The sequence below is a fragment of the Mesoplodon bidens genome, assembly GCF_964165515.1.
Source record: "Mesoplodon bidens genome assembly, contig: HAP1_SCAFFOLD_96, whole genome shotgun sequence".
Classification (NCBI taxonomy): Eukaryota; Metazoa; Chordata; class Mammalia; order Artiodactyla; family Ziphiidae; genus Mesoplodon; species Mesoplodon bidens.
The window spans coordinates 536821-561509 of NW_027671845.1; the positions used below are offsets into that span (position 1 = coordinate 536821).

General features: G+C 39.1%; 1 pseudogene across 1 annotated transcript in view; it reads left to right on the top strand.

Moving 5' to 3' along the window:
* The window catches only part of LOC308610912 (centrosomal protein of 78 kDa-like), a 460151-nt pseudogene extending 444706 nt beyond the window's left edge, over positions 1–15445 (top strand). The window contains exons 13-17 of the transcript in view: positions 455–585; positions 9635–9712; positions 11167–11333; positions 12394–12565; positions 13475–15445. The product of the transcript in view is annotated as a centrosomal protein of 78 kDa-like (transcript). The remainder of the gene's footprint in view (positions 1–454; positions 586–9634; positions 9713–11166; positions 11334–12393; positions 12566–13474) is intronic.
* Positions 15446–24689: the final 9244 nt, after the last annotated feature.

Consider the following 24689-nt stretch of genomic DNA (forward strand, 5'->3'; position numbering starts at 1 on the left):
AGTCCCTTTACTGATGTATTTTCCTCTGAAAAACTACATTTTCTTCCAGACTGTTTTTGTCTGATGGTGAAGAATAAATTTTTCATTTGCAGTATAAAGTTGATCTGAGAAAAAATGTTTACCTTGGATCTTCACTTGGCTTCTGTGAAAGAAACGTAATAAAATAATATGGGCAATTCCCATTACTAATCCTAACCACGTACAACAGAGGTCTGTACAGTAACATAGCAAAAATAAGTTACTGTACTTTTACTTAGTCATTGCCTGTTTTACACTAAAGAGCAGTGAGAGACATTTATAAATAATGATACCTCAGATCACTTTTGTTAAATGTCCTCTAATATTTGGATATTTGGTATCTGGCTTGTGTTGTCTTTTATACAATCTTGTCTTCTTTCTTTGCACTTTAGTGTAACAACTCTGTGGTTTCCTGTCTTCTTCTTGTGACACTCAGGTCCATCAGAATTTCCTGTGACTGTGACAGTAGAGAGTCCTTCCTCCTCAGAAATCGAAGAGGTCGATGATTCCTCAGAACGTGTTCAGGAGGAGCCAGAGAAAATCCATTTGAAACAAGAAGCATTGCAGGTACAAAGTTATCACTTTAAAGCTCTAGAGAAGATTATTTTTCAAACGGAAGGCTGATTGCAACACAGCACAGCTTGTGTGAGGGTTCTGTTTTCTCCTCCCACCTGCATTGTATCCCCTTGAATGGTTCCTTAAGCTTAGACCAAGGTGAATGGCGGACATTTGAACTCTAAGAAACTAAAATCAAAACATGTCGTTAGTAATATATTTTCCTTTCCTTAGAACCTTAGTATATTAGATTTAGGGAGAAGCTTAGTGATCATAAGATAAGGAAATTGAGTTCTGAATGAATACAGTCAGCTGATTCAGTGCTCTTGTTTTACAGATGAGAAAATAGACAGTTCTAGTTGAACTCTCTTTTTATAAGAGGAAAATATGGCCTCATTTTAAATAAAAGTAAAGTTGAAAAAAGTTTTGATGTTGATATTCTCCTTTCCTAAAATCAAAAATATCAAGAAGCTACATTCTATTGCCAAATAAACCTGACCTCTAATGTCATTCCATACTTTTGTTTGTATGGACAGAAAAGAAAAATTGATTTTTATAAGAAATTTTTGCACCTCAAAATTAATATATTTATTTTATTTCAACTTTAATGCAGAGCTGAACATTTCTAGTAAATAAAGGAACACCATTTGTGGGGGACCTTGTCTTTGTGCTACAAAGTCCATGTTTAATTTTTTAAAATTATTTAATATGATTTTCTCTTCGTATGAAACATGACACTTGACAGGTTTCAGAACTAATTATCCCATTATTGTAGGACTACGGGAACTACTCTTTGATTTTCAAAAGAGAAAGTTAGATTTTTATTTTTTAATTAAAATTAATGATAATATAGAGAAATTTTAAGAAAAGAACTTAGAAAATTATGAAATGTTAGAGTAGGAGAAATCTATAGTTCATGTAGAGTTACTCCCTTTCGTTTTATAAATGCGCACCTACAATTTGTAGAAAGTAAGTGGTTTATTAGTAAATGGCAGAGTATGACTAGACCCTAGAGCATCTAACCCGCATTCCTTGTTATTTTAGATGTGGTGTATTCATTTCCTTCACGAATAGACCATGAGATTGTATTTGTAAAAGCAGTAATAGACAGTGGGGAAGTCCAAGAAGTTTAAACACTGGGACCACAGAATAGCAGATTCAGAATGCACTGAGAACCCTTTTAGCTCTTCTCTGTTTTGACAAGACACTACAATGATGGTATCAAAGTGTTTAAGTATATATGCACACAACTATCAAGAGATTTCAACATAGTTTTGAAAGAAGACAGGTGGAAGAGTGTGAAACTGAAGCAGTAGAACAGAGGAAAAGCATCACCTAGAATATGCACAGGGACCACGTGCAACTGAGGAGGATTCTGACCCCACCTGAAAAAGTAGCCCCATGCTCAGGTGCGCATGTAGGAGAGAGGGTGGAGTTAGTTAAAAGTGTGACCAATAGGGGAGCTCATTGAAGGGATGTGTTTGGAGGAGTGGACTCCCTGCCCCGCCCTAACCCTCCTGAAACGAGATGATTTCATTTTGAAGACAGTGAAACTGGCGAGAACTGGGGCAGCTACTGTGAGTTTTTACACCCTAGAAAACTGTTTTTGGGGGAGATCCTGTTACAGTTACTCCCCGCTTCTTCCTGCATAAGAAGCCAATCAATCGTTGACTTCAGGGAGCTTTCTGCGCTCATTCTTAAATAGAAAATAACTGTCATTTGCCTGTTAGTTGAGTAAAGCTTACAACATGAGAGAGGGGGAAAGAGTGCAAACATATCCTAGTAGGACCAGGGACAATTTAGGGCACAGAATAATTTAAGAAAAAACCCTAATTAGCATCCTGAGAGAGGTTTAAAAAGAGCTAGCAACTATAAAATAAGACTAGGGTATTAATGAAAAGGAGAATGGTCAGAAAGCAAGAGAGGTCTCCTGGAAATGAAAATATGGTTGCTGAAATAAATTCAGTAGGAATTTAAAAAATTTCTCAGTATATAAAAAAGAAAGACACAATGGAAAATGTGATAGAAATATGTTAGAGAGGCTGCATCTGGGAGATCCCACATGTTACTATTAGAAAGTCCAGACCCAGAAAAAAAATGGAGGGAAGCTGTCAAAGGGCAACAAAATTCCCCACAGCTGAAAGTAGACATCAGGCCTCAGATTGAAAATAGTTATGCAAGATGAGTAAGAATAGACTCATACCTAGGCACCCTTCATTGTGAAACTTTCAAATACTTAAAAAATAAATTAAAATAGAATAAAATACTGAGAGGATACATCCATTCCAGAGAGAAAAATACTGGTCACCTAAAAAAAAAGGTTACAATCTGACTTTATCATACTTGTCATGAGCACCATGGATCCTGGAAGGCATTAGAAAGATACCTCCAAAGTTTTTCAGGCACATAATTTTCACCCTAGGGGTTTGTATCCAGCCAAACTATCAGTCATACTTGGGGGCTGAAGAAGATATTTTGTACCCAAAGAAATTTGAAAAATTGACCTCCTGTGCTACACCTTAAGCTATTTATAGACATAATACAGCAAAATGAGGCAATAAACCAAGAAGGAAGGTAATAGGGGATTCAGTGCAGATTGCAGCTAGTCTATAGTGGAGAGGCTTCTATTGATTGTGTGATTGAGAGCTTAGAAACACCTTGAGGCATATCGTACTTACTAGGTGTTAGGCACTGTTGGAAGGGAGGATGGAGAGGAAGAGGAGAAGGAACTTGAACTCCAGAGGAGAAAAGGCTATACGGACATAAAGCTGAAGCACACTGAACTATGGTTGATTTTTAACCTACTATTGGTGAGGAAGGGAAGAATCCACTTCAACTTGACACTATAGATGTCCCCCTTTTCAGTGACACACAGGGGTAATGACCACCTATCTAATTTGTTGTCCAAACCGGAACTTGTCCAAACTCCTTACACTTCAATAGTGTAAGGAGGCATTCTAATGCTGTAACATCAGGACAACAGGTATAAACTGGAACAGCCCAAGGCGGCTTGGGGTATGTGGTCACCCTGCACAAGGGCAGTGACACTGGCACAGTATGGAACGAGGTATAGTCTATACACAGAGACACAGTACATCTGCAGTGGGCAATATTAATTTCATTGTAATAATGGCAATACTGTCTTGGTTTGCAGCTTTTATTGCCAACTTGCATGTAATCACAAATAACTAAAGTAAACTATACTTAGTATGTATTAGTATTAACTTGGTATGTACTGAAATGTATTGTGTACTAGTATGTACTTAGCATATATTAGGCTCTAAGTGTTTTTGCATATATTAACTCATTTAATCCTCTGAATAGCCTTATGAGGTTGGTGCTAATATCATTCCCACTTTTGAGAGCAGGAAGCTAAGTCAGGGAAGGAACTTGCCCAGGCTGTACCTAATTTAAGGTTGGATCGAGGCTTTGAGTTTAGGCTCTCTGCCTGTTCTCTTAAACCTTACTCCGTACTGACTCTCAAGTAACAGAAGACTTAACTGCACATAGAACAGAATATAAATTTCAACTTTGACAACGTAACAGCTGGGTTTGGAAGGTAGACAGGAGGTAGAAAAAAGGGAAGATGGTAAGAATGTCCTCATTTTACAAAGCGTGACGTTGAGAGAGCTTCTAGTTGATCAACAATGTAGGTTTTTAAGTATATGACTACAAGTCAAAGAGATCATGAGCAGTGGAATAACTCATGATGACATAACTTTACTGAGCAGTGTGGACATAGGAAAGAGTGTAGAGGAACTAAACCCTTACTTATTAGTAAGTTAGAAAGTGAACTGATAACGCCTCCAATTTAGTGAGAAAATAGTCATGTAAGAGTATTACTTGGACATGGAGAAGAATTCAAAATAACAATAGTTGGACCTCCCTGATGGCGCAGTGGTTAAGAAACTGCCTGCCAAGGCAGGGGACACGGGTTCGAGCCCTGGTCCGGGAAGATCCCACATGCCACGGAGCAGCAAAGCCCGTGCACCAGAACTACGGAGCCTGTGCTCTAGAGCCCGTGAGCCACAACTACTGAGCCCACGTGCCACAACTACTGAAGCCTGCGCACCTAGATCCTGTGCTTTATAACAAGACAAGCCACCGCAATGAAGAGTAGCCCCCGCTCGCCGCAACTAGAGAAAACCTGCACGCAGCAACGAAGACCCAATACAGCCAAAAGTAAATAATAATAATAAAATAATAAAAAATAACAATATTTGATGTAAACCTCATAAAAAAGGAAATCCATACAGCCAGTAAACACAGAAAAGTGTACGACTTCATGAAGTAATAAGTGAAAAGTGAGTCAAAACCAAGGAAACTACATGTCAATCAGATTGACAAATACATAAATAAAAAGTCTGGTAGTATCAGGTATTGTAGACCTGAAGTACTATGGGAATCTTCTACCCTGCTTATACTGGAGTATAAATCGACACAACTACTTTGGAAAGCATTTAGCACTCTCCATCAACTGAAGGTATATAAATAGCCTGTGAGCCAGCAGCCCTCACCCCCGCCCTGTGTAAATGCACCAGAATAACGGGTACAGCAGGATTCCTGTCCATGATTTGCATTAGCACAAACTGAAAACAAACCAAATGTCCATTAAGAGTCAAAAATTAAATAAATGATGTGTATTTGTACAGTGGGAAAACTCTCCAGCAATAAAATTGAATGAACTAGAGCTACAGGCAGCAATGTGGATGAATTTTTTAAACCAACGTTGAGAGAAAGAAATAAGATAGAAAAGACTTCATATACTATATTCCTGTACATAAAGTTAGATGTTGACACAACTAAACTCTTTTGTTAGGGATGCATGCAGGTTAAAGGAAATGACTGTCAAGAAATGAGGTTGGTGTTTAACCGGGAAGAGGGAAGGAGCTTGTGATGAGAAAAGGATATGGGGGGTTTTTGCGATGCTGACAAGTATCAATACTTTCAGCTTCGAGTAGTGCTTATGTAAGTATTCTCTTTTTCTTTGTCACATTGACAGTTTTGTTCTGTGCACTTCTCAGTACACATATCGTATTTTACAATTAAAAACTGCATAAAGAATCGGTCGCTTCTTGAGTGCTGGATGTGGGAGTGGGATGAGACCGTTTCATTTGAAGCCCTTCACTACTGTTTGCATTCGCATGTTCATTCATTCAGCATTAATTGCACATATTCTATGTACCAAGCACTCTTCTAATTTTATATGTGTTTTAACTCATGTAATTCTCACAAGAGCTCTGTAATATGGGAGCTTATGTCCATTTTATAGATGAGGAAGTTGAGGCCTAGAGTTATAGAACTTGTCCAAGGTTATGTAGCTAATGGGTAGTGCCAGGCCCATTTGCCTCAGAGAATCTGAATATTTACAATATAATCTAAAAGAGAAATTTAATTACTAATTATAAGCAAAAAAATTGCACATTAAAGAAGATGACAAGTTTTCATCTATCCAGTTAGAGAAAAACACACAGTCTGTCTTTCACACACGTACATCTTATATGTACGTGTGTGGCAGGGATTTCCCTTATTAAGCAATTATTTATTGACCGTCTACGTTGTGCTAGGCACAGGTGCTGGGGATAAACACTTAATAAAATACACCCCCTATCTTCAAATAACTTGCACTCTAAGTGAGGAAGTAAGCCAACAGTTACAGTAGAGGTTATATACCAAGTGATACATCGCTGATGGCAGTGTAAAATCTCAGAAATCTTTTGGAAAGAAGTCTGGAGATAGGTACCTCAGAGCCTTAAAAATGTTCATTTGCTTTGATCTCAAACTCATTTTTATGGATTTATTGTAAGAATGTTATTCTCAATATGGAAAAAAGCCTTCATGCATAAAAACGGTTATTTTGTCTGATAATACTGAAAAGTTGGAAAGAATTTAAATCTGTAAAATGGTTAACCAGTAAACCCACTCAGTGGAATATTTTGTAGCCCACACAAAAAAATCAAGGTTATGAATCCCCTGATTATATGAGAAATGATTGATTACAATGTTAAATGGAGAAAAGTTGAACATAAAATTTGATATCCAATATGATGGGAGCTTTGCCCCAGAAAAATCACCCTAGCTGGTGTACAGAAGGGTGGAATGGAGAGCAGATGGAAGGAAGGAAAATTATTCCAAAGCCTTATCATTAGTCTTACTTAAGTAATAGAATATCAAGCAATTTTACTTTCTAACTTTTTTGGTTCCATATTTCCATGTAAGGGACATGAATTCTGAATATTTTGTAGGAGGAGGGTACACTTTTTCACAAAAATTGAACACTGTGTTCTAATTCCCTCCATTAGAGGGAGAAACTGTTGCATGTAATTGCACTTTGATGTGCTATTTAGAACCAGTCAGGAATTTTAGTCTACTTTCCTCTGACCGTGCTGAGGGTTTTTTGTTTTTTTGTTTATTTGTTTAGAATTTCTTTGAAATCAGTTTTAGAAGATTGACTAAACCATTATATTAAAAGTAGAGGAATTTTGCAATTTTTTCCCCTTTTTCCCCATTGAAAACTTGACTGGCTTTAGTAATGAAACATTAAAGAATTTGAAGTTCTTAGACTGTCAATTTTTTAAACATGTTCTGAATATAAAAATATATGTTCATTGAGCAAATGTTTGAAAACAATGAATAACTTCTTGAAGGAAATAAAAGCCACCTCTGCATGTACACACACCTAATCTGTTCTTTTGTCTTAAAAAAGTATCAGAAATATTTTGCCATGTCACTAACTACTCTTCTACATCAGAGAATTTGATTAAGCTTATGCATCATCTCCCAGGAAAAACGCACAGATATATTTTGAATGTAGCACTCCTGAAGCCCATTCATGAACTCTGGTTGAGACCTCTTGTCATTCTTAGTGGCTTCATAGAGCATTCCTTCAGACGATGAGCTCTTTTTATTTAAACCAGTCCCAATTCGGAGGCTCTTAGCTTTCTTCTAGGGTTTGGTTATCAACAATCTTATGACATCATGTTGGTAGATAAATCTTTGCCCACATCTTTGATTTCCTTAGGGTAAACTCCTGATGTAGGATTGTTGTTAGGTACCAAAAGCTACTCTCCAGAAAGTGATACCAGCTCCTCTCCCAATGATGGCAGGTAATAGAGTTCCTCATTCTTTAAGTGATTGTTCAAAGCAGTTAACATGTATAAATATACCTTACTGTTTTCATAAGTATAGGTATTATGATTGTTTATCACTGCGTAAGAAACCACCCCAAAACAGTGGCCTAAAACAATGACAATCATTTATTTTGTTCACGAACCTGGAGGTTGAGTAGAATATTAATTCTTTTACTACACTCTTACTGACTGAAAACAATACCTATTTGACTAGCTCAGAGTTCTGTAGGTCAGAAGTCCAGGCACAGCGTGACTGGGCTTCCTGCTCAGATACACACGGGAACATGTGGGTTCCCTCCTGAGAGTGTTAAAGCACGTGAAATTTAAGTGTAAGATATTGAGCCCCAAACGTTGGATGTTCACCATAGTTTGTGTGGGCCACAGAGCTGAAATCAAGATGTCAGTCTGGCTGTGTTAGCGTCCAGAGGCTCTGGGAAAGAATGCCTACAGGCTTCTTCCGGCTTGTTGGCATAATTCAGATTCTGGAGTTGCAGGACAGAGGTCCCCATTTCCTTGCTGGCTGTCAGTCGGGGGAGAGTTTCAGCTCCTAGAGGCCTCTCGCTTGCCTTCTCTGCCGCAGCATTGGACTTCTTCAGAGCCAGCAATGGAGAGTCTCCCTCTTGTCCCTTTTGTACTTCAATTCAGGAAGAGTTCAGGTCCTTTTCGTGGGGTGCCTGAGTAGGCCACATCCACCTAAAGTAATCTCCCTATCTTAAAAGATCAACTGATTTTGAACCTTAATTCCATGTGCAAAATCCCTTCACTACAGCACCTACATTTAGAGTTTGATTGGATAAGTGGAAGGTTTGTGTACTTCAGTAAGTGGTCATCTTGGAGGCTCTGTCAGAATTCTGCCTATTGCAAGCAGTGTCCCCACTTCAAGGACCGAAGTGTCTTAGCTCCTAAAACTCCTAAGATAGTTTATCAGTGTTCATTTTATTTCAGTGACCTTGGTGAAGGGAAGACTACCACCGCCGTGAGCAGGAATGGCAGCCAGCTTCCTGAGTCCACAGTGTGGCTCTGCTACTTAGTGGTGTGACCTTGGCTGTGCTGCTCTACTTACTCTACTTCTCTGCCTCTGTTTCCCTCATCTGTAAAATAACATGGAGTTAGTGATCGTTCTTTCCTCGTAGGGTTTTTTGTTTTATAAATTTATTTTTGGCCGCGTTGGGTCTTCGTTGCTGCTCGCCAGCTTTCTCCAGTTGCGTCGAGCGGGGGGCTACTCTTCGTTGCGGTGCGGTGGCTTCTCTTATTGCGGAGCACAGGCTCTAGGCGCGCAGGCTTCAGGAGTTGTGGCACGTGGGTTCTAGAGCGTAGGCTCGGTAGTCGTGACGCACAGGCTTAGTTGCTCTGCGGCATGTGGGTTCTTCCTGGACTAGGGCTCGAACCCGTGTCCCCTGCACTGGCAGGCGGATTCTTAACCACTGTGCCAGTAGGGAAGCCCCCTCTTAGGGTTTTGATGATTCGATTATTTAATACCCAGGGAACTCCAGGAACAGTGCTTGACTGTAAATTGCTTTAAAAGTGATTACTTTTTTAAAACATGCTTTTGAATCTGCAATTATGCAATTCAGGTATGCTAAGCAGGTTCGTTAATAGGACTTCCTGCTATAAAGAGACCCACAAATAAAAATAGAATTTTTCTTTCTTGGTCGTAATTTCTTATTTCTGACTTACTATGTTATATGCATATGCCTTTTATGGTGGGCTGCCACAAATTTATGTTGGAAAGAGTGGAATTTAAATAAATCTTTGCAAATTGGATAGATTTTGATCATTCATTTCACTGGCATGGTATAATATGACCAGTAGCAGACTAAAATCTGAGTTCACTTCTGGCTCTGCCCCTAAATCCTGATGAGACCAATAGCTGGAAAGGCTTTTGGATATTATACTATGAATTACTTATAATATTGACTCTGTTTGTTTAGGAAACCCTGGAGGAGTGCCTAAAGCAGTTAAAGGAGGAAAGAGTAATAAGACTGAAGGCTGATAGACGAGTCAGTGAGGTAAACACGTTTCATCTGCTTTTGAGAGTGTTTTGGTTTATTTTGATTTGATTTTAAGCCATATACACATATTTTGTAAGCTTTAAAACTGTAATATGTTGCAAATTGGTGGTATCATATGGACTTTTGCATTTACTGGTATTTAGTGATCATATGATCTATATTCCAGAAAGCATGTTTTTAAAGATGTGAAAAGCTCGTTTTGTGTATGTGTGTGTGTGCTTTTATATGACATTAGTTTATTTCCTGTTCATGATTCTTTGATTCAAGAAGGCACTTTCTGTGCATGTATTGTATATACAGTAACATAAAAGACATGATGAGACTCTCCTGGCAATGAATTAGGAAAGTGAATCATTTAAATAAATTTAAGATATTGGAAAACTTCTAAGAATGCAATGAAAGATAAAAATATATACTATGAGAATTACATTAGGTAATGTGCATGAAAGCAGGGCATAATCTAAAAAGTTCTATCTAAATATAATTTATCACAGGGTGAGTGTAGGGAGGAATTTTTGAAAGTGCATCCATTGGATTGGCAGACACTCATTCAATAAATGTTGAACACCTGCTCATGTAAGGCAAAAGGGGCATCATGAACATTAACGGCCTTTCTGAGAAATACGAGAGTTGAGCTTACAGGGGGTTTTAAGTGCGTAGATGCTGAGCGGAAGGGGAAGAGTGCACGGGGGTGAATATGTTGAAGAAGCCAAAGAAAATATTGGTGATCGTACATTTAATAAATTGGGTTGGGTATGATTTAGGACTTTTAAACGTAAGCATTAGATATTTTACTCACTAAAGTTAATTCTTAACATTCATCAGAGTTGTAATATGTTTTGTTCAAATCAGATTCTATAATTCACTTTCTAATTTAAGGGAAACTTAAAGCAGGTCATTTTCTAATGTGGAATGAGGCTCCATTATGAATTGAACCAGTTAGAAATGTGATCTTTTGTGAAAGATCATTAATAAAACGGTAACTTGGGTTTATTTATATACCACCTAAGGGTTATATAGGAAACTTTGTTGGGTGCCTGTGGGCTTTGGTTATTATGTGATATGGTCTCTGTCTTTACTGGCGGAGGGTTACATTAATTATAAAATAATTACATTTTGAGTGTTTTAGTTTTGTTCCTTGAAACTAGGCAAGACTACTTTTTCTTTGTTTGTTGTTTTTTGGGTTTTTTTTTGCGGTATGTGAGCCTCTTACTGTTGTGGCCTCTCCCGTTGCGGAGCACAGACTCCGGACGCACAGGCTCAGCGGCCATGGCTCACGGGCCCAGCCGCTACGCAGCATGTGGGATCTTCCCAGAGTGGGGCACGAACCCGTGTCCCCTGCATCGGCAGGCGACTCGCAACCACTGCGCCACCAGGGAAGCCCAAGGCAAGACTACTTTTGATGACAATGAGAAAAAATCATGTCAGACGTTTTCAGTCTTCTTGTATAGCTGGAACATGAAAATGCCCAGTTAAGAAACACAACTTTCTCTTTGTCTGAAGCCCTTCATGCCCACTCATTGACAAGCATGATCCTGGATGATGAAGGTGTTTGGGGCAGCACTGAGAATTCTTTTCAGAAGTTCCATGCTTTCCTGGTTCTCCTTAAAGATGCTGGGTTAGTTCATTTCTCTTCATGGCATTCTTCTCTTTGCGACTCTAATGGTAGTTTGCTGAGGAACTGGAGCAATTTTCATCACTTACGTGGCTATATTTAGCCAAATTTAGTGTAATTATAGGTAATATAGTTGACATTTTAAAATGAGGAATTAAATTTTTTAAGAAATGCAAATAGGGAAGCCTGCTTTGGTAGAGTGGGGAGCCCATTATAAAAGAGTAACCTGTAGACAGAGTAATTAGTAGGTATAGTTGTTTTGTAAAGACTAAATTAAAGGCAGTTTTCATTGAAAATAGTCGGGAATGCATAAGAATTTTCCTATCTTTCACTTCTTTTGCTTGTTTGATAAGTTTGAATTAAAGTTATCTTTGCCTTAGACATAAAAATGATTATTAATCTGCAGGGGAGATATAGGTCAGTGGTTCTCAACCGGGAGCAATTTTGCTGAAAGAGGGAAATGGAGATTGATAGTTGATGGAGTGGTGTTTTGTCAGTGAATGAATTGGTGTTGGTGTTGGGAAGGAAGGAACAAACACATTCTTGGAAACTGGAGGAAAGGTGGTAAAGAAGTGTAGGAATGGAGGTGTGACAGGCAGTGGACAGGGTGCATGGAACATATTGAAGCTTCTAGTGAGACAGTGGGATGTCTCCTAGAGGATGAATCTGGAAATGGCTGAGGATTTGGGGGAGAGAGAGGCTTGTAGTCTGGAGTAGGATGTTAGCTTTTAAGATTTTAGAAGTAGGGCTTCCCTGGTGACGGGGTGGTTGAGAGTCCGCCTGCCGATGCAGGGGCTATGGTTTGTGCCCAGGTCTGGGAGGATCCCGCATGGCGCGGAGCGGCTGGGCCCGTGACCATAGCCGCTGAGCCTGCGCGTCCGGAGCCTGTGCTCCGCAATGGGAGAGGCCACAGGAGTGAGAGGCCCGTGTACCGCAAAAAAAAAAAAAAAAAAAAAAAAAAAGATTTTAGAAGTATTTCATGATTGTAAGTCTGGGGAAATCTAAACTGCTCTTCTGTGATTATAATAACCTTTGTCTTTTCTCCTTTCCTCCTCTCGTCTAGCCTTGGGCAGTTGGCCACAATGGCTGGTATAGATCAGTCAGATTTTCATTTACTAGGTCGTCCCCAGATGAATTCTCCTGTTAGTAGTCCACCTAAAGAAGAAAAGAAGGCACTTGAAGAAGGAAAATCAGAATCAAAACAGGGTGCCCCATAACAAATGCAAAATAGCCAAGTAAATGGACAGAACAGCACTTAATGATTCTAAGAGTGATTAGCAAAAAGGAAATGACCAAGTCAGCGAGAAAACAATAACGATCAGTCTCTAATAGTTCACATGCCCGGGAGCTAGAAGACTCTGGAATCCTTTCGAAATCTGAGATTAGTAAATGTGGGCCCATTTCATGATACTGTACTTTTGTAAATAAGGAGACTGGAAGTTCTTGAGAAAATTTATGAGTTAAAGCAAACTATCCTTAATGAAGAAAGAAGACATTAGAGAAAATATATCCAGATTTTAAATTGTATAAATGTCTATTCTGTTCATATTTTATCTAGGTTTCTATTTGTATGCAGTCAGCTTACAATGAAGGAACACTAATGAAGGTACACATACTGATATAATTTTTAAAATAAGTAGTCCAGACATAGCTAATAGGTAACATATTAGAGTGAATCACCTGGTTATGGGAATGGGAGGGGAAAACCTGTCAGCTTTTCCTCCAGCCTCACTTGGAGCCCCCATCAGCCCATCTCAGAGTGGTCTTGGGAACTGACAGCTTGAGAACACAGTCTGGTCACAAACTATATACGGTTTACATGTGCCTGGAGGATAGAAAAGACATTAATTACCTTACAGAATAGGGTTTTATTTTTAGTGAGGGAAAGGAAATGGGTAATAACTACCCCAATCACCAAAGTCTGAAAACGTAGCGGACATAGCCTTGGATATAGCTAGGTTAAGCTGAGAATCACTTGGCAAGATATAATTACAAAAAAAACTGGCTCTGAAATCTTCTGATTAATCAATTGACTGTGTTAATAATAAGATTACAGAGTAACACTGAAGTTTTGAACTCTACTTTTTAATGGTTGGCTTTGTTCATCACTGAATTTTTGTCTTGTCTTTTGTCTTCCCCTCCACTTCCCGAAAATTACAGGTGATGCTAGGATTCCTTTGCCTCTCGACTCCTTCCGTGTCCCAGCGTCTACTCAGGAGGCCTTAGAAACTTCCAAAGACAACCTGGGGGTCCCAGTCACAGAGCAGCGGCAGGAGTCTTTTGAAGATTTCATTGCTAGAACATATTCTCCTTCAGCAGACGTCATTTCTGGAACTGGAAGTCAAAGAAAAGAAGAGGAATTATCTAGAAATAGCAGGTCTTCTTCAGAGAAAATGAGCAAAGCAGGTGAATAGACCAAAAACTACTCTGCTAAGAAACAACCTGGGAAGGACCTGCATTCCTGCTCTGACTCACCTGTAAAGCAGAAAAGCAAAGGAATTGGGCAAAATAATTCTTTGGTTAATAAACCAATTAAAAGTGAGTCTTCGAGAAAACACATTTCTGTTAAGAAAGAGAGTAGAATAGTGACTGTGTCATCAAAGACAACTAAAAGTAAACTCAGTGTACTAGAACAGTCTGAAAGTGATACTCTTGGATCTGATTGTGAATTTCAAGAAAGCATCCATACTCTATCACACCTAACGTAGGTCTAAATCTTTTAAAATTATGTTTTTGCCTTCAAATTTTCATAAATTACTTATGTTATTATTATAGCATATGGTGTTTTCAGTTACTTGACTGGAAGCCATTAGAGAAAGATTTTTTTATCTATACTTTTTTATTATAATGAAAGTTTGGGTGTACTTTTCCTTGTAACACTTTGCACCATTCATTCAGCTAGTGTTTACTGAGGGCTTCATATGTACAGTACTTTTCTGGGTGCTGTTGCTTTCAGCAGTGAACAAAATAAAGCCTTTACTCTCCTGGAACTAGCACTCTGTGGTGGCAGAAAACATAAACAACAAAGCAGGCTAAGGGTTAAAAAGAGATGGGAATAATAAATGGAATAGTTTTACCATTTGGTTAAACATCAAACTATTATATAAATCACACGGCCAGAAGCCATTGACATATTTTAATTCATAATAACCAGAGAGCCTCAAACATTTACCAAGGCACTTAACCGTGTTTATGGATTACAGCAACGCTCTGAGGTAGGGAACTCTTACCATCCCCATTTTATAGATGAACAGTCTGAGGAGACATTATGTGAGTTGCCCAGAATTACACAGCTATAAGTAAGTGGGAAGTTGCAATGTGACCCGAACCCATGCTCTTTTTTTTTTTTAATGTATGGACTTTATTATCTTTCATTTGTTTCTGATTTATGTGAATTTTTTCTTTAAAGATTTTTTATGCTGTCAACCATTTTTAAAGTGTTTATTGCATTTGTTACAGTATTGCTTCTGTTTTATATTTTGGTTTTTTGGCCTCAAGGCATGTGGGATCTTAGCTCCCCGACCAGGGATTGAACCCTCACCCCCTCCATTGGAAGGCAAAGTCTTAACCACTGGACCACCAGGGAAGTTCCCCTTATGTGACTATTTTTCTGGCAATTTTTTTAAATTTTATTTTTTATTGACATACACTTGAATTACAGTGTTGTGTTAATTACTGCTGTACAGGAAAGTGACTCAGTTACACATTTATGTACATTCTTTTTCATATTCTTTTCCATTACGGTTTATCACAGGATATAGGATATAGTTCCCTGTGCTCTACAGTAGGAACTTTTTGGGTTTTTTTTAAATACATGCACTTTTTAAAAATAAATGCATGTATGTATTTATTTTTGGCTGTGTTTGGCCTTTGTTGCTGCACTCGGGCTTCCTCTAGTTGAGGTGCACATGCTTCTCATTGTGGTGGCTTCTCTTGTTGCAGAGCACGGGCTCTAGGTGCCTGGACTTCAGTAGTTGTGACATCCGGCTTAGTTGCTCTCTGGCATGTGGGATCTTCCCGGACCAGGGCTTGAACCCATGTCCCCTGCATTGGCAGGCGTATTCTTAACCACTGCGCCACCAGGGAAGTCCCATGTAGGACCTTTATGTTTATCCATCCTGTATATACACCAGTTTGCATCTGCTAATCCCAAACTCCCAATCCAACCCTCTCCCACCCCCTCCTCCTTGGCAACCGCTAGTCTATTCTCTATGTCCCTGTTTATGTTTCTGTTCACACATAGGCTGTAACCAGGCTCTTAATTACTTTGTTATCCTGTTCCCTTGTTAAGAAGGGTATAAGGAAGGCACAGAGAGAAGCCAGTGACCACTAGAAGTGCAAAAACAGTGGGGCTGTCAGAAAGCACACCTGTCTCCTTCCCCCATTGTGAGCAGAATTTTTAAACGGCAGAGTATGTAAGAGTATGTGATGACACATCTCTGGATTAAATTATGTCTCCCTGGTAAAACATGTACAGATAAGTCTTTAGTTCAATCAGAGTGAAAGGTGAGATCAGAGAAAAGCTGGAGTGTCAGATTTCTTGTAGAAGGTCCTGCCTGATTGTTACTAAGAGGGCTACTACAGTACTAGTTAGTTCATTAGTCATGGGTTGAGTGTTAGAGGAGTGAAACAATGAGCAAGATGTAGTGTTGGCCCTTTAGCAGTGGAGTCAGAGGGGAAGACGCACAGCAGATGTCTCATCCTGCACGTGACCTGCTGTGACGGGCATATTCAGGGCGTTTAGTCAGTGTTTGTGGAAGAAGAGGGGGAGCCGTGAGGCAAAGAAAAGTCATCAAAAGGGGCAGTCCCTAAGCTAAGTCTTAAAGGACTCGTGAGAAACTGGTGAGTCAGCCGGTGAAAGGCAAGGATACTCAAGGCAGAGTGGACAGCGGAAGTCCAGAGCCGTGAGTGTGCGAGGGGTGTGTTACAGAGCCACAGGCACAGGCTCTGGAGGATCAGTGCAGTGTCCCCAGGCAGCGGCAAGTGCCCCTAAAGGAGGCAGCGAGGAGGAGGAGAGCATGTCTTAACCAACCATGTGCGTGGAGCTGGTTTCCTCAGAAAATAGCTAAGAATGGAAAGGACAAGTTCGGGTGGCATTTTAGACCACTGACGTCAGTATGGATGAGGAATCTGAAGAAGCCTGGAGATAATTATGCCCCACTCTTCTGAGGAGCAGTGCTTTATATTTTCAAGTGGGATTTTCACGCTGCCACCTCCTCTCCTGTCCCTACTGAAAGGTTTATAGGCCGGCAGAAGGGAGAACCTGGCTTAAGTAGAGTTAATCAGGTTCCTTTACTGTACAGCTTCTCGGGGCTGCTGTAGGCTAATGTTCATTCTGGATCGTCACAGCAGGCGTATGGTACACAGCCATCCTCAAAGCTATTTGACCCTAGAGTCCTTTTTTAATAGAATGTCTAACAACTGGTTCCACCGAAGAGCAATTTCGTAACTTCTAGACCAGGTAATAGCAAGAAGAAAGGGGTCTGAAATAAGGTATAAATGAAGGGAGGAAATAAGTTCTAACTGTATTTAGGAAATTACCAGCAAGACTTGACCTTGGGAAGTACGGAAGAAGTAGGAGGCGGAGGCTGAACCCCCATCTGTGTGACTAAGGTTGGGTGGTGGTATCATTGAGTTTGGAAATAGGGGATAAAGAACTGAAGTGGGGAAAAGACTTTAGTTCTGGACATGTAGAATTTTGAAGCACCTGTAGAATTCAGAAGACAAACTGGTAGATAACTGGACATGCACGTGAAGACATGGAAAGATAAAAATTTGAATGTCCTCAGCACATATCAGCAGTCATTAAAATCATGAAAATGGATGAGATGTCAGAGAATTGTGAGTCCTGACAACGTTTAAGTGATAAGCAGAGAAAGAATTCTGGGAAGGAGAGAGGTGACAGAGATTCAAGAAGGAGGAAGGAGATGCCAGCGTCGTCCTTCAGAGACTGTGAGTGTCCATTGGATTTGGGCAGTTAGGTCCCCAGTGACCTGAGAGCAGTGCAGGGAAGTGGTGGACAAAAAGCCAGATGGCAATAAACTGAGGGTGTAGGGCTGCCTGTCGGGGCCAGGCGGGGCTAGTGAGGACAGTGGGAAGAGGCTGCTCTCAAGGAGTGTGGATGAAAAGAGAAAATAATTAGCAAAAAAGAATTTTTTAGAATGAGAAGGACTTGTATTTTATATGTTGAAATGAAGGAACCAATAAAGGAGATCCTGAAGATGTAGATAATAATTTAGAGAATTGGGGAAACACGGACATATGAATAAGAAAAAAACCTTGCACAGTATATAAAAATCACTTGTATCCTTCGAGCTGGATGGATACTGGTAAGTTTGGGAGGAAATAAAGGTAAGAAGAGATAGAAGTTAAAGAAGTTTATACTGATAGCCTCAGTTTTCTTTGACCAGATTTTTCAGAGACACATATATACACATACATAATTACCGTTTGAAAATTCTTTCATAGTTGCATGTTTTATTAATCACGTCTGAGAAAAGTCACTGATTTTCATTTTGTACAGCATTATCCTGTAAGGACAAGATACAGTGACAACTTCCATGCTTTTTGCATATCAGAGCGGACACTGAAAGTATCTGCATAATTGAATTTTCACTTCTTATTTGTAATAAGTTTATCCTTAGGAGGATACTTTCATAGTGTTTGATCACAGATGAGTTTGGGCATTGCTATCACTCAATAATGTTAAGCATCTGTCAGGTTCTCTCCTACACTATATATTCAGATTTTGTCCGTTAAGCAAATATTTATTGGCGGCCTGTGGGAATAAGATACACCTAGGTCCTCTTTCCTTGGTATATTCACAAAAGCCTCTGAAACTAAATTTCCAAGTCAGGCCATACTAAGGCCTGGCATAATAAGTTTTCATTGTTAACAGTTTTTTTGTGTTTGTGGGGGTTTTCTGTTTTTATTTTTTTGAAGCAAGGATAAGACACTGTCTTAACTCAGTAGTTGTCCATTCATTAACAAGTCAAAGAAGACATTGATGAAGCATGGTATTTTGAATATCCTTTCCACAGAATAGGTAATGGGCCATCCTGAAACTCTGGTGAGATGCTTATCATTTTCAGATTTTGGAGTGGCTGAGAAAACCCTATTACACCTTGAATTATCACTAGAAACATGAATTCAGCCAAATAAAAACAGTGCCTCTGCCTACTGAGGTGGTCAATTTCCATCTCAACAAAAGTGACCATTTCTCCTTTAGATTAAAATCAAGAAAATCCCCTCTGTCCAGGATGCAATAATGGGGTGCACGAAAGAGGAAAACTGAAGCTATTCCCTCTTTACACCTGAACAGTGAATTCATTCTGATATCAAATATTTGTTATGATTCTGTTATGACCAGGTGCTTTATTGTTTAGAGATCAAGTTACTGTTCATTCTTGGTAAGTAAGAAAAATCCACGTTTTAGGACTCTGAATAGTAACTTTATATATATTATATATATATATATTAAAAATAAATATGTATATTATATGTAATATATATTCCACCTATTCAACAAAATTGTAACTTTCATCATCTCTTACGAATGATGAACTGTATTCACTCTTTGGAAAGGGCTTATAGGGAATTAAAGTCTCCATATACTTTTTATATAAGACCGTGGAAACCAAATTCTCAACTGGGAGCAAACTTAGGTTTTGCTATGAAGGTTTATGCTTGCCTGGCCTTAGAGTGGTAGGCCAGGAACTCAAGTTTTTTTCCTCTAAGTTACTTTCATTGATGCCACCCTGAAAAAATTTGGAGGGAGTATTTTTGAAATAGCTTTATCTCAGTAACCCTTTAAAAAGGCTTCAGGGTATGGGGAACATAACTGTCAAAATGTTCAAGCAACTCTTGTTGATTTAAGTGTAATGGATCAGGAGCAATACAGGAAGGAGCTGGGTACAAAAGACAAAAGGCGTGAGGCTATTTCAGGTATTGTTTTTGGCTTATTGTACAAAACAGAGAAAGTCTCATACACTCGCGCAGCCAAGGTCCCCTACTGTTCTCTCCTTTTAGTAGAAATAAAAGAGAGCTCGTTTCTCAATAGCAGCATTCTATCCTTAAGTGGGTACACAGTGATATTCTGATGGTCTCTGGAGCAGAGAATAATTCCGTGGCAGCTCTGACCTCCAGTCACCGGGTTCTCTGTAACTTAGTCTTTCATGGCCAAGGACTATAATCATTATTTCGATTTATATTTAGCATCTCAAAATGGAAAGGATTCCATGGACAACAAAACAGGAAGTGATTTCATGAAGTGTTTTAGTATGGATAAAACAATAAACTATAAAAATACAAATCATCAGTAAAGCTTTTTCTTTCCGGAGAACTATATTCAGAAATTAATGTAAGCCTCTAAGGTGCGCATGTGTGTTTTTTCACCCATGATCATGTTTGTATGTGTGCGCATTCCACTGCTACAGGAGACATGCAAAATGATATCAGATTTGCTACTATATGCAGTACTGGTTTCTCCCAAGAACTGTGTGCTCGCAGGGTTCGTTCAGGAAGGTGAGTGTCCTACCACCTCATCACAGTCATATCTCATCACCTTCGGCAGGAATAGTTGACACTTTAACCTCACATGCAGGCTTATTAAATTAGTATTACTCATCAGAACTTGCTTACTAATAAAACAAGCTGAATTAGCCACTGCAGAATCATATTTGGAAATTCAATGAAAATTTTACATTTTTAATAAAGGCCCAGAAATATTATTTCAGAGCAGGTGGTACAGAAAACTGTGGTCAAATTTGACATTCATTCATCATTGAAGTGTGGAACGTGACAGGTGAAAATTGATATTGATTTCTTTCCTCTAATATTTGGAAGAGTTCTAACAGGTAAATCAAATGGGATAACAAGACATATCAAGTCTCACTCATTTCTATGATCACATCCTCCCCACATATCACTCCTTCGCCTGCCATGTTTTGAATAATTCAATGCCCATAGTCTTTCCAGTCCAGTGTATTATAAGACACACTCAAGCTGGGTTTCAATCATATTAGACTGAAAGCTGAACATTTTAGGAAGGATTATTTAAAACCAAATGCGTCTTGAGCCCAATAGCCTATGAAACCAAACAATCCTGGGAGTTCAGTTGGATTCAGAAAATTCAGTAATCCTATTTGATGTATGTTAACCGTATCAATATTAACAACCTTCCACTGGATTTCAGCACTGATTTGAGAGCTGAGTTACTACTGGTCTTGTATTTTACCTAGTTGTGAAAGCACTGAGAGAGTTGTTCTTGGGTTGGACTTGACCTGCCTCTGGGAATGCTCTCTGTTCTATCCATCTTGAAAAACTTTATTCAAGTGCCATTTCTCTGCCTGCCTTCTCTTCACTTGCACCCCTTGGGAAAACGAAAGATGCTCAAATATAGATGTTAACACTGCAGGTGCTCTGCTTGGCAATGGTGTCTTTCAGCTTCCCAATAAAAAATTATATTGCTGACCACCCATTTGACTGAAAAGTGACTCATTTTACTGACAGATATCTGGATTGAGATGCCAAAAGAAATAGGTCATTTCAAATTTCCTTTTTAAGTCATAGCTTTGTGTTGCAACACTACTTGTTCAAAACTTAGATCATGAAGGTTCCTTCCTATGACCTCCAAATAATTAAAATGTTCTTCAATACGCTATATAAAAAGCAAGCAGAGGGGCTTCCCTGGTGGCACAGTGGTTGGGAGTCTGCCTGCCGATGCAGGGGAGACGGGTTCGTGCCCAGGAGGATCCCACATGCCGCGGAGCGGCTGGGCCCGTGAGCCATGGCCGCTGGGCCTGCACGTCCGGAGCCTGTGCTCCGCAACGGGAGAGGCCGCAGCAGTGAGAGGCCCGCGTACCGCAACAAAAAAAAATAAATAAATAAAATGAAGCAAGCAGAATATTCCTAATTATCAATCTTTCTCTTGAGTCATATAGTTCTTGTAATTTCAAGGAAGAGAAACTCAAATGTAAAGTGTTACAATAGCCAAGCATACCAGCACTATTATCTAACCATTCAGCAATTTTCTCTGCCAAGTCACTCTGAACCTTAGACTACTGAGGATGTCTTCTTAATTAATTTTTAAGGTTCTCCTCTTTTGAATTAAAAAATGGTCACAATTTTATAAGTAAAATTAAAGAAAAATACCAAAGAGAACATCTGAGATGTTTCCATTAGGCATTATATATATATACATAAATTTAATAGATATACATATATACATGCACTGGGATAAATCTCCATCTTCTGTGTCAGTCGGACATAGGTCCATTTTCTTAGGAATAGGGAACTCCTTTCACAGTGGAAGTGAGGAAATTGGCTGGACCATCCTTCTTGAAAATAATTCTGTGAAGCCGCCATTCCTTCTAGCAATCTACTACTCCATCAGTGTGTAGTTCATCAAATTCAGGTCTTCTGAAGCCAGGCTAGAAATACAAAGTGAGGTGGACGACTAAGGTAACTGACCAAAAAGGAGGAAAGGAAGAGGAGCAAAACAATTTCCCAATTTCATTCTTTCCCATATTCTCTGTGCTTGACAAGGGAAAAAATATTCGGGTCTGAGTGCCTCTCATTCTTAGCCATTGTTAGTTCAAAGTCTGAGAAAAAAAAAAAGGTAAAAACGAAAATATGGAGTCCAGAATTCCCTTAGCTCTCTTGCATGCAATATCTCAACTTAAAAGGCCTTCCAAAATGGAGGGATCAACTTTTAAAAATATAGCCCAATCTTTTCAATCTAAACAAGTAAACACTAAAAATATATTTTAGAAATCCAGCAAACACACTAACCACAGTCAAAGCAAAGGAAGGCTTATGGCTTACCAAATGACAGTGGCTGTCTACAAGAGAGAGAAAGAGAATAGTCCAAAATTCTATCTGACCTGGCAGAGCTAGGAGGGTGCCCTGGTTAGGGTCTTTCATATACAGTTATTCAAGCTCAGACTTGATCATCTGTCAGGGATGCTACAGTAGGGAGAGATTTGCCATAACTGTGAGACTCAGCAAGATCACTTCCAACTCTAAAACCTACAACTTTAATCACCAACACCAGCCATCATTAAGAGCGACCTCAAATAACTCCAAATCTCTTCATCTACTCACATATTCTTTACACAGTCAACAGACCTCGAGTGATTACTACATGCCAGACACAGTTCTAAGACCCAGAATAAGGGATAAGAAAGGTAACAACCTCTGTCACTGGGGGGCTTGAGTTCTTTGGGAAGAAGTTCATCTAAATACAAAGAGACACCAAAGATAATATTTGGTTTGATTATTATTCTGTGAAAGAAGTAAGGTAATCTGTTAAATTGGGACTGAGTTAGGCTAGTAGGACAATCAAGGAAAAAATATCTTTAAGAGATGAGTGCCAAAGAATAGAAAGGAATCAGTTATGGAAAATTTTTCTGGAAATAATATTTCCAAAACATGGGAACAGCGAATACAAAGTCCCTGAGGCAAGATGAAGCTTAACTACAATCAAGGAGCAAAAAGAAGCTAAAAGGTTAGGTCAGGAGATAACCACACAGATTTACACCAGCTGGTCCCTAACTTCAAGTCTACGTGGGTATATTCTTCAGGTGAGTTACATATATATCATCCAAAAAACACAAAAAAAATGGACTCCAAAATTACCCTGGAAATTCTGAGTGAGATTCTTTACAAAGGCACAACCATATTAAAGATCACAGCCATCATTCTCCAAACTCCACTCTGGGCATCACTTGCAGGCATTTAACGGGGGTGTTTCATATCCTCTCTAAAATATTGGGCAGGAAGAACAAACACCCTAGCATGTCTGCACTGTGCACCTAGTGTCTCACAATTGAAAAGTAGCCGGAGCTCACCCTGCTGATGGCTTTGCTGGGTTTTTTTAACCATTTATTAAGAGTCCCATCTCTTTTAAGAACTGGGATATATTTTTTGAGGAAATAAACTACAGGAAAATTCAACTGACAGAGATCATACTGTAGTTGACTTTTCTGTTCTTTGTTACATTTATTCGTTGAGACAAACGTCTGTTCTTAGTCTTTTTTTAATGGCTCTCTTAAATAGAATGGACACAGTACACTGCACATACTTAAAAACACAATTTAAATTCTGAAATATGCATATACCCATGGAACTGCCAACACAATCAAGAAAAGGAACATATCCATCACTTGCAAGTGTTTATGCCTCATTCATAAAGCCCCTTTTTTCCCCTCACATTCCAGCCCTCCACATCCCCAAGTGAGCACTGATATGCTTCCTTTCATTAGAGACGTGTTTGCATTTTTCTAGAAATTTAGATAAAGGGATTCACACACTGAGGACTCTTTTATCTGGCGTCTTTCACTCAATGTAATTATTTGGAGAGTAATTCATATTCTGGTGGGTGTCAATAGTTTATCACTTTGTTTTGCTGAATAGTGTTTCACTGTATGGGTATACCACAGTATATTTATTCATCCTCTTGTTGATGGGTGCTCGAGGTTGTTTCAATTCTGTCTATTAGAAATAAAGATGCTATGATGATCCATGTACAAGTCTTTGTGTGCACATATGCTTTCCTTTTTCTTGCGTAAATATCCGGGTGCAGAAAGGCTGGGTCATACGGTAGGTGTACGTTCACCTTATGAAGAAACGGCCGAACTGCGGACTGAAGTGACTGCACTCTTGCCCTCCCACTAGCATGTAAAAGCCGCGCAGTTCCTACACTGCCTCACCAGTACTTGGTGTGGTTGGACTTTTCTAATTTTAGCCATTCAGTAGGTGTGTAGTGGTATCTCCTGGGGCGTTCATTTCCATAGAGCTAATAATGGATGACATTGAGCAACGTCATGTGCTTATTTGCGTCCGTACACCTCCTTGGCAGGATCTCTTTTTAAATATTCTTACCCATATTGTTAATTAAAAAATGTTTTTCTAATTACTGAGTTTTGAGAGTTCTCTACGTGTTAGAGGCACAAGTCTTTTCAGGTGTATAATTTGTAAATATTTTCTTCCAACCTGTGGCTTTTCTTTTATTAATAATGGCTTCCAAAGATGAAACCCAATTTATTACTTTTTTTCTTTTATGGATCTTGTTTTTGGTGTCATCTCTAGGAAATCTTTGCTTAACCCAAGGTCAAAAAGATTGTGTCCAAGTTTTAGAGATTTATGTTTTGATCTACATTTAGTTAATTCTTTATATGGTGTGAAGTAGGGATCAGAGGTCATACTTTTGCATATGGTGAACTAGGCACTATATCCATGTACGACATGCTTCCAGCACCATTTGTCAAGAAGACTATCCTTTCTCCTCAAAATTGGCTTTGCACCTCTGTTGAAAAATCAATTGTCCTTATATGTGTGGATATGTTCCTGGGATCTACA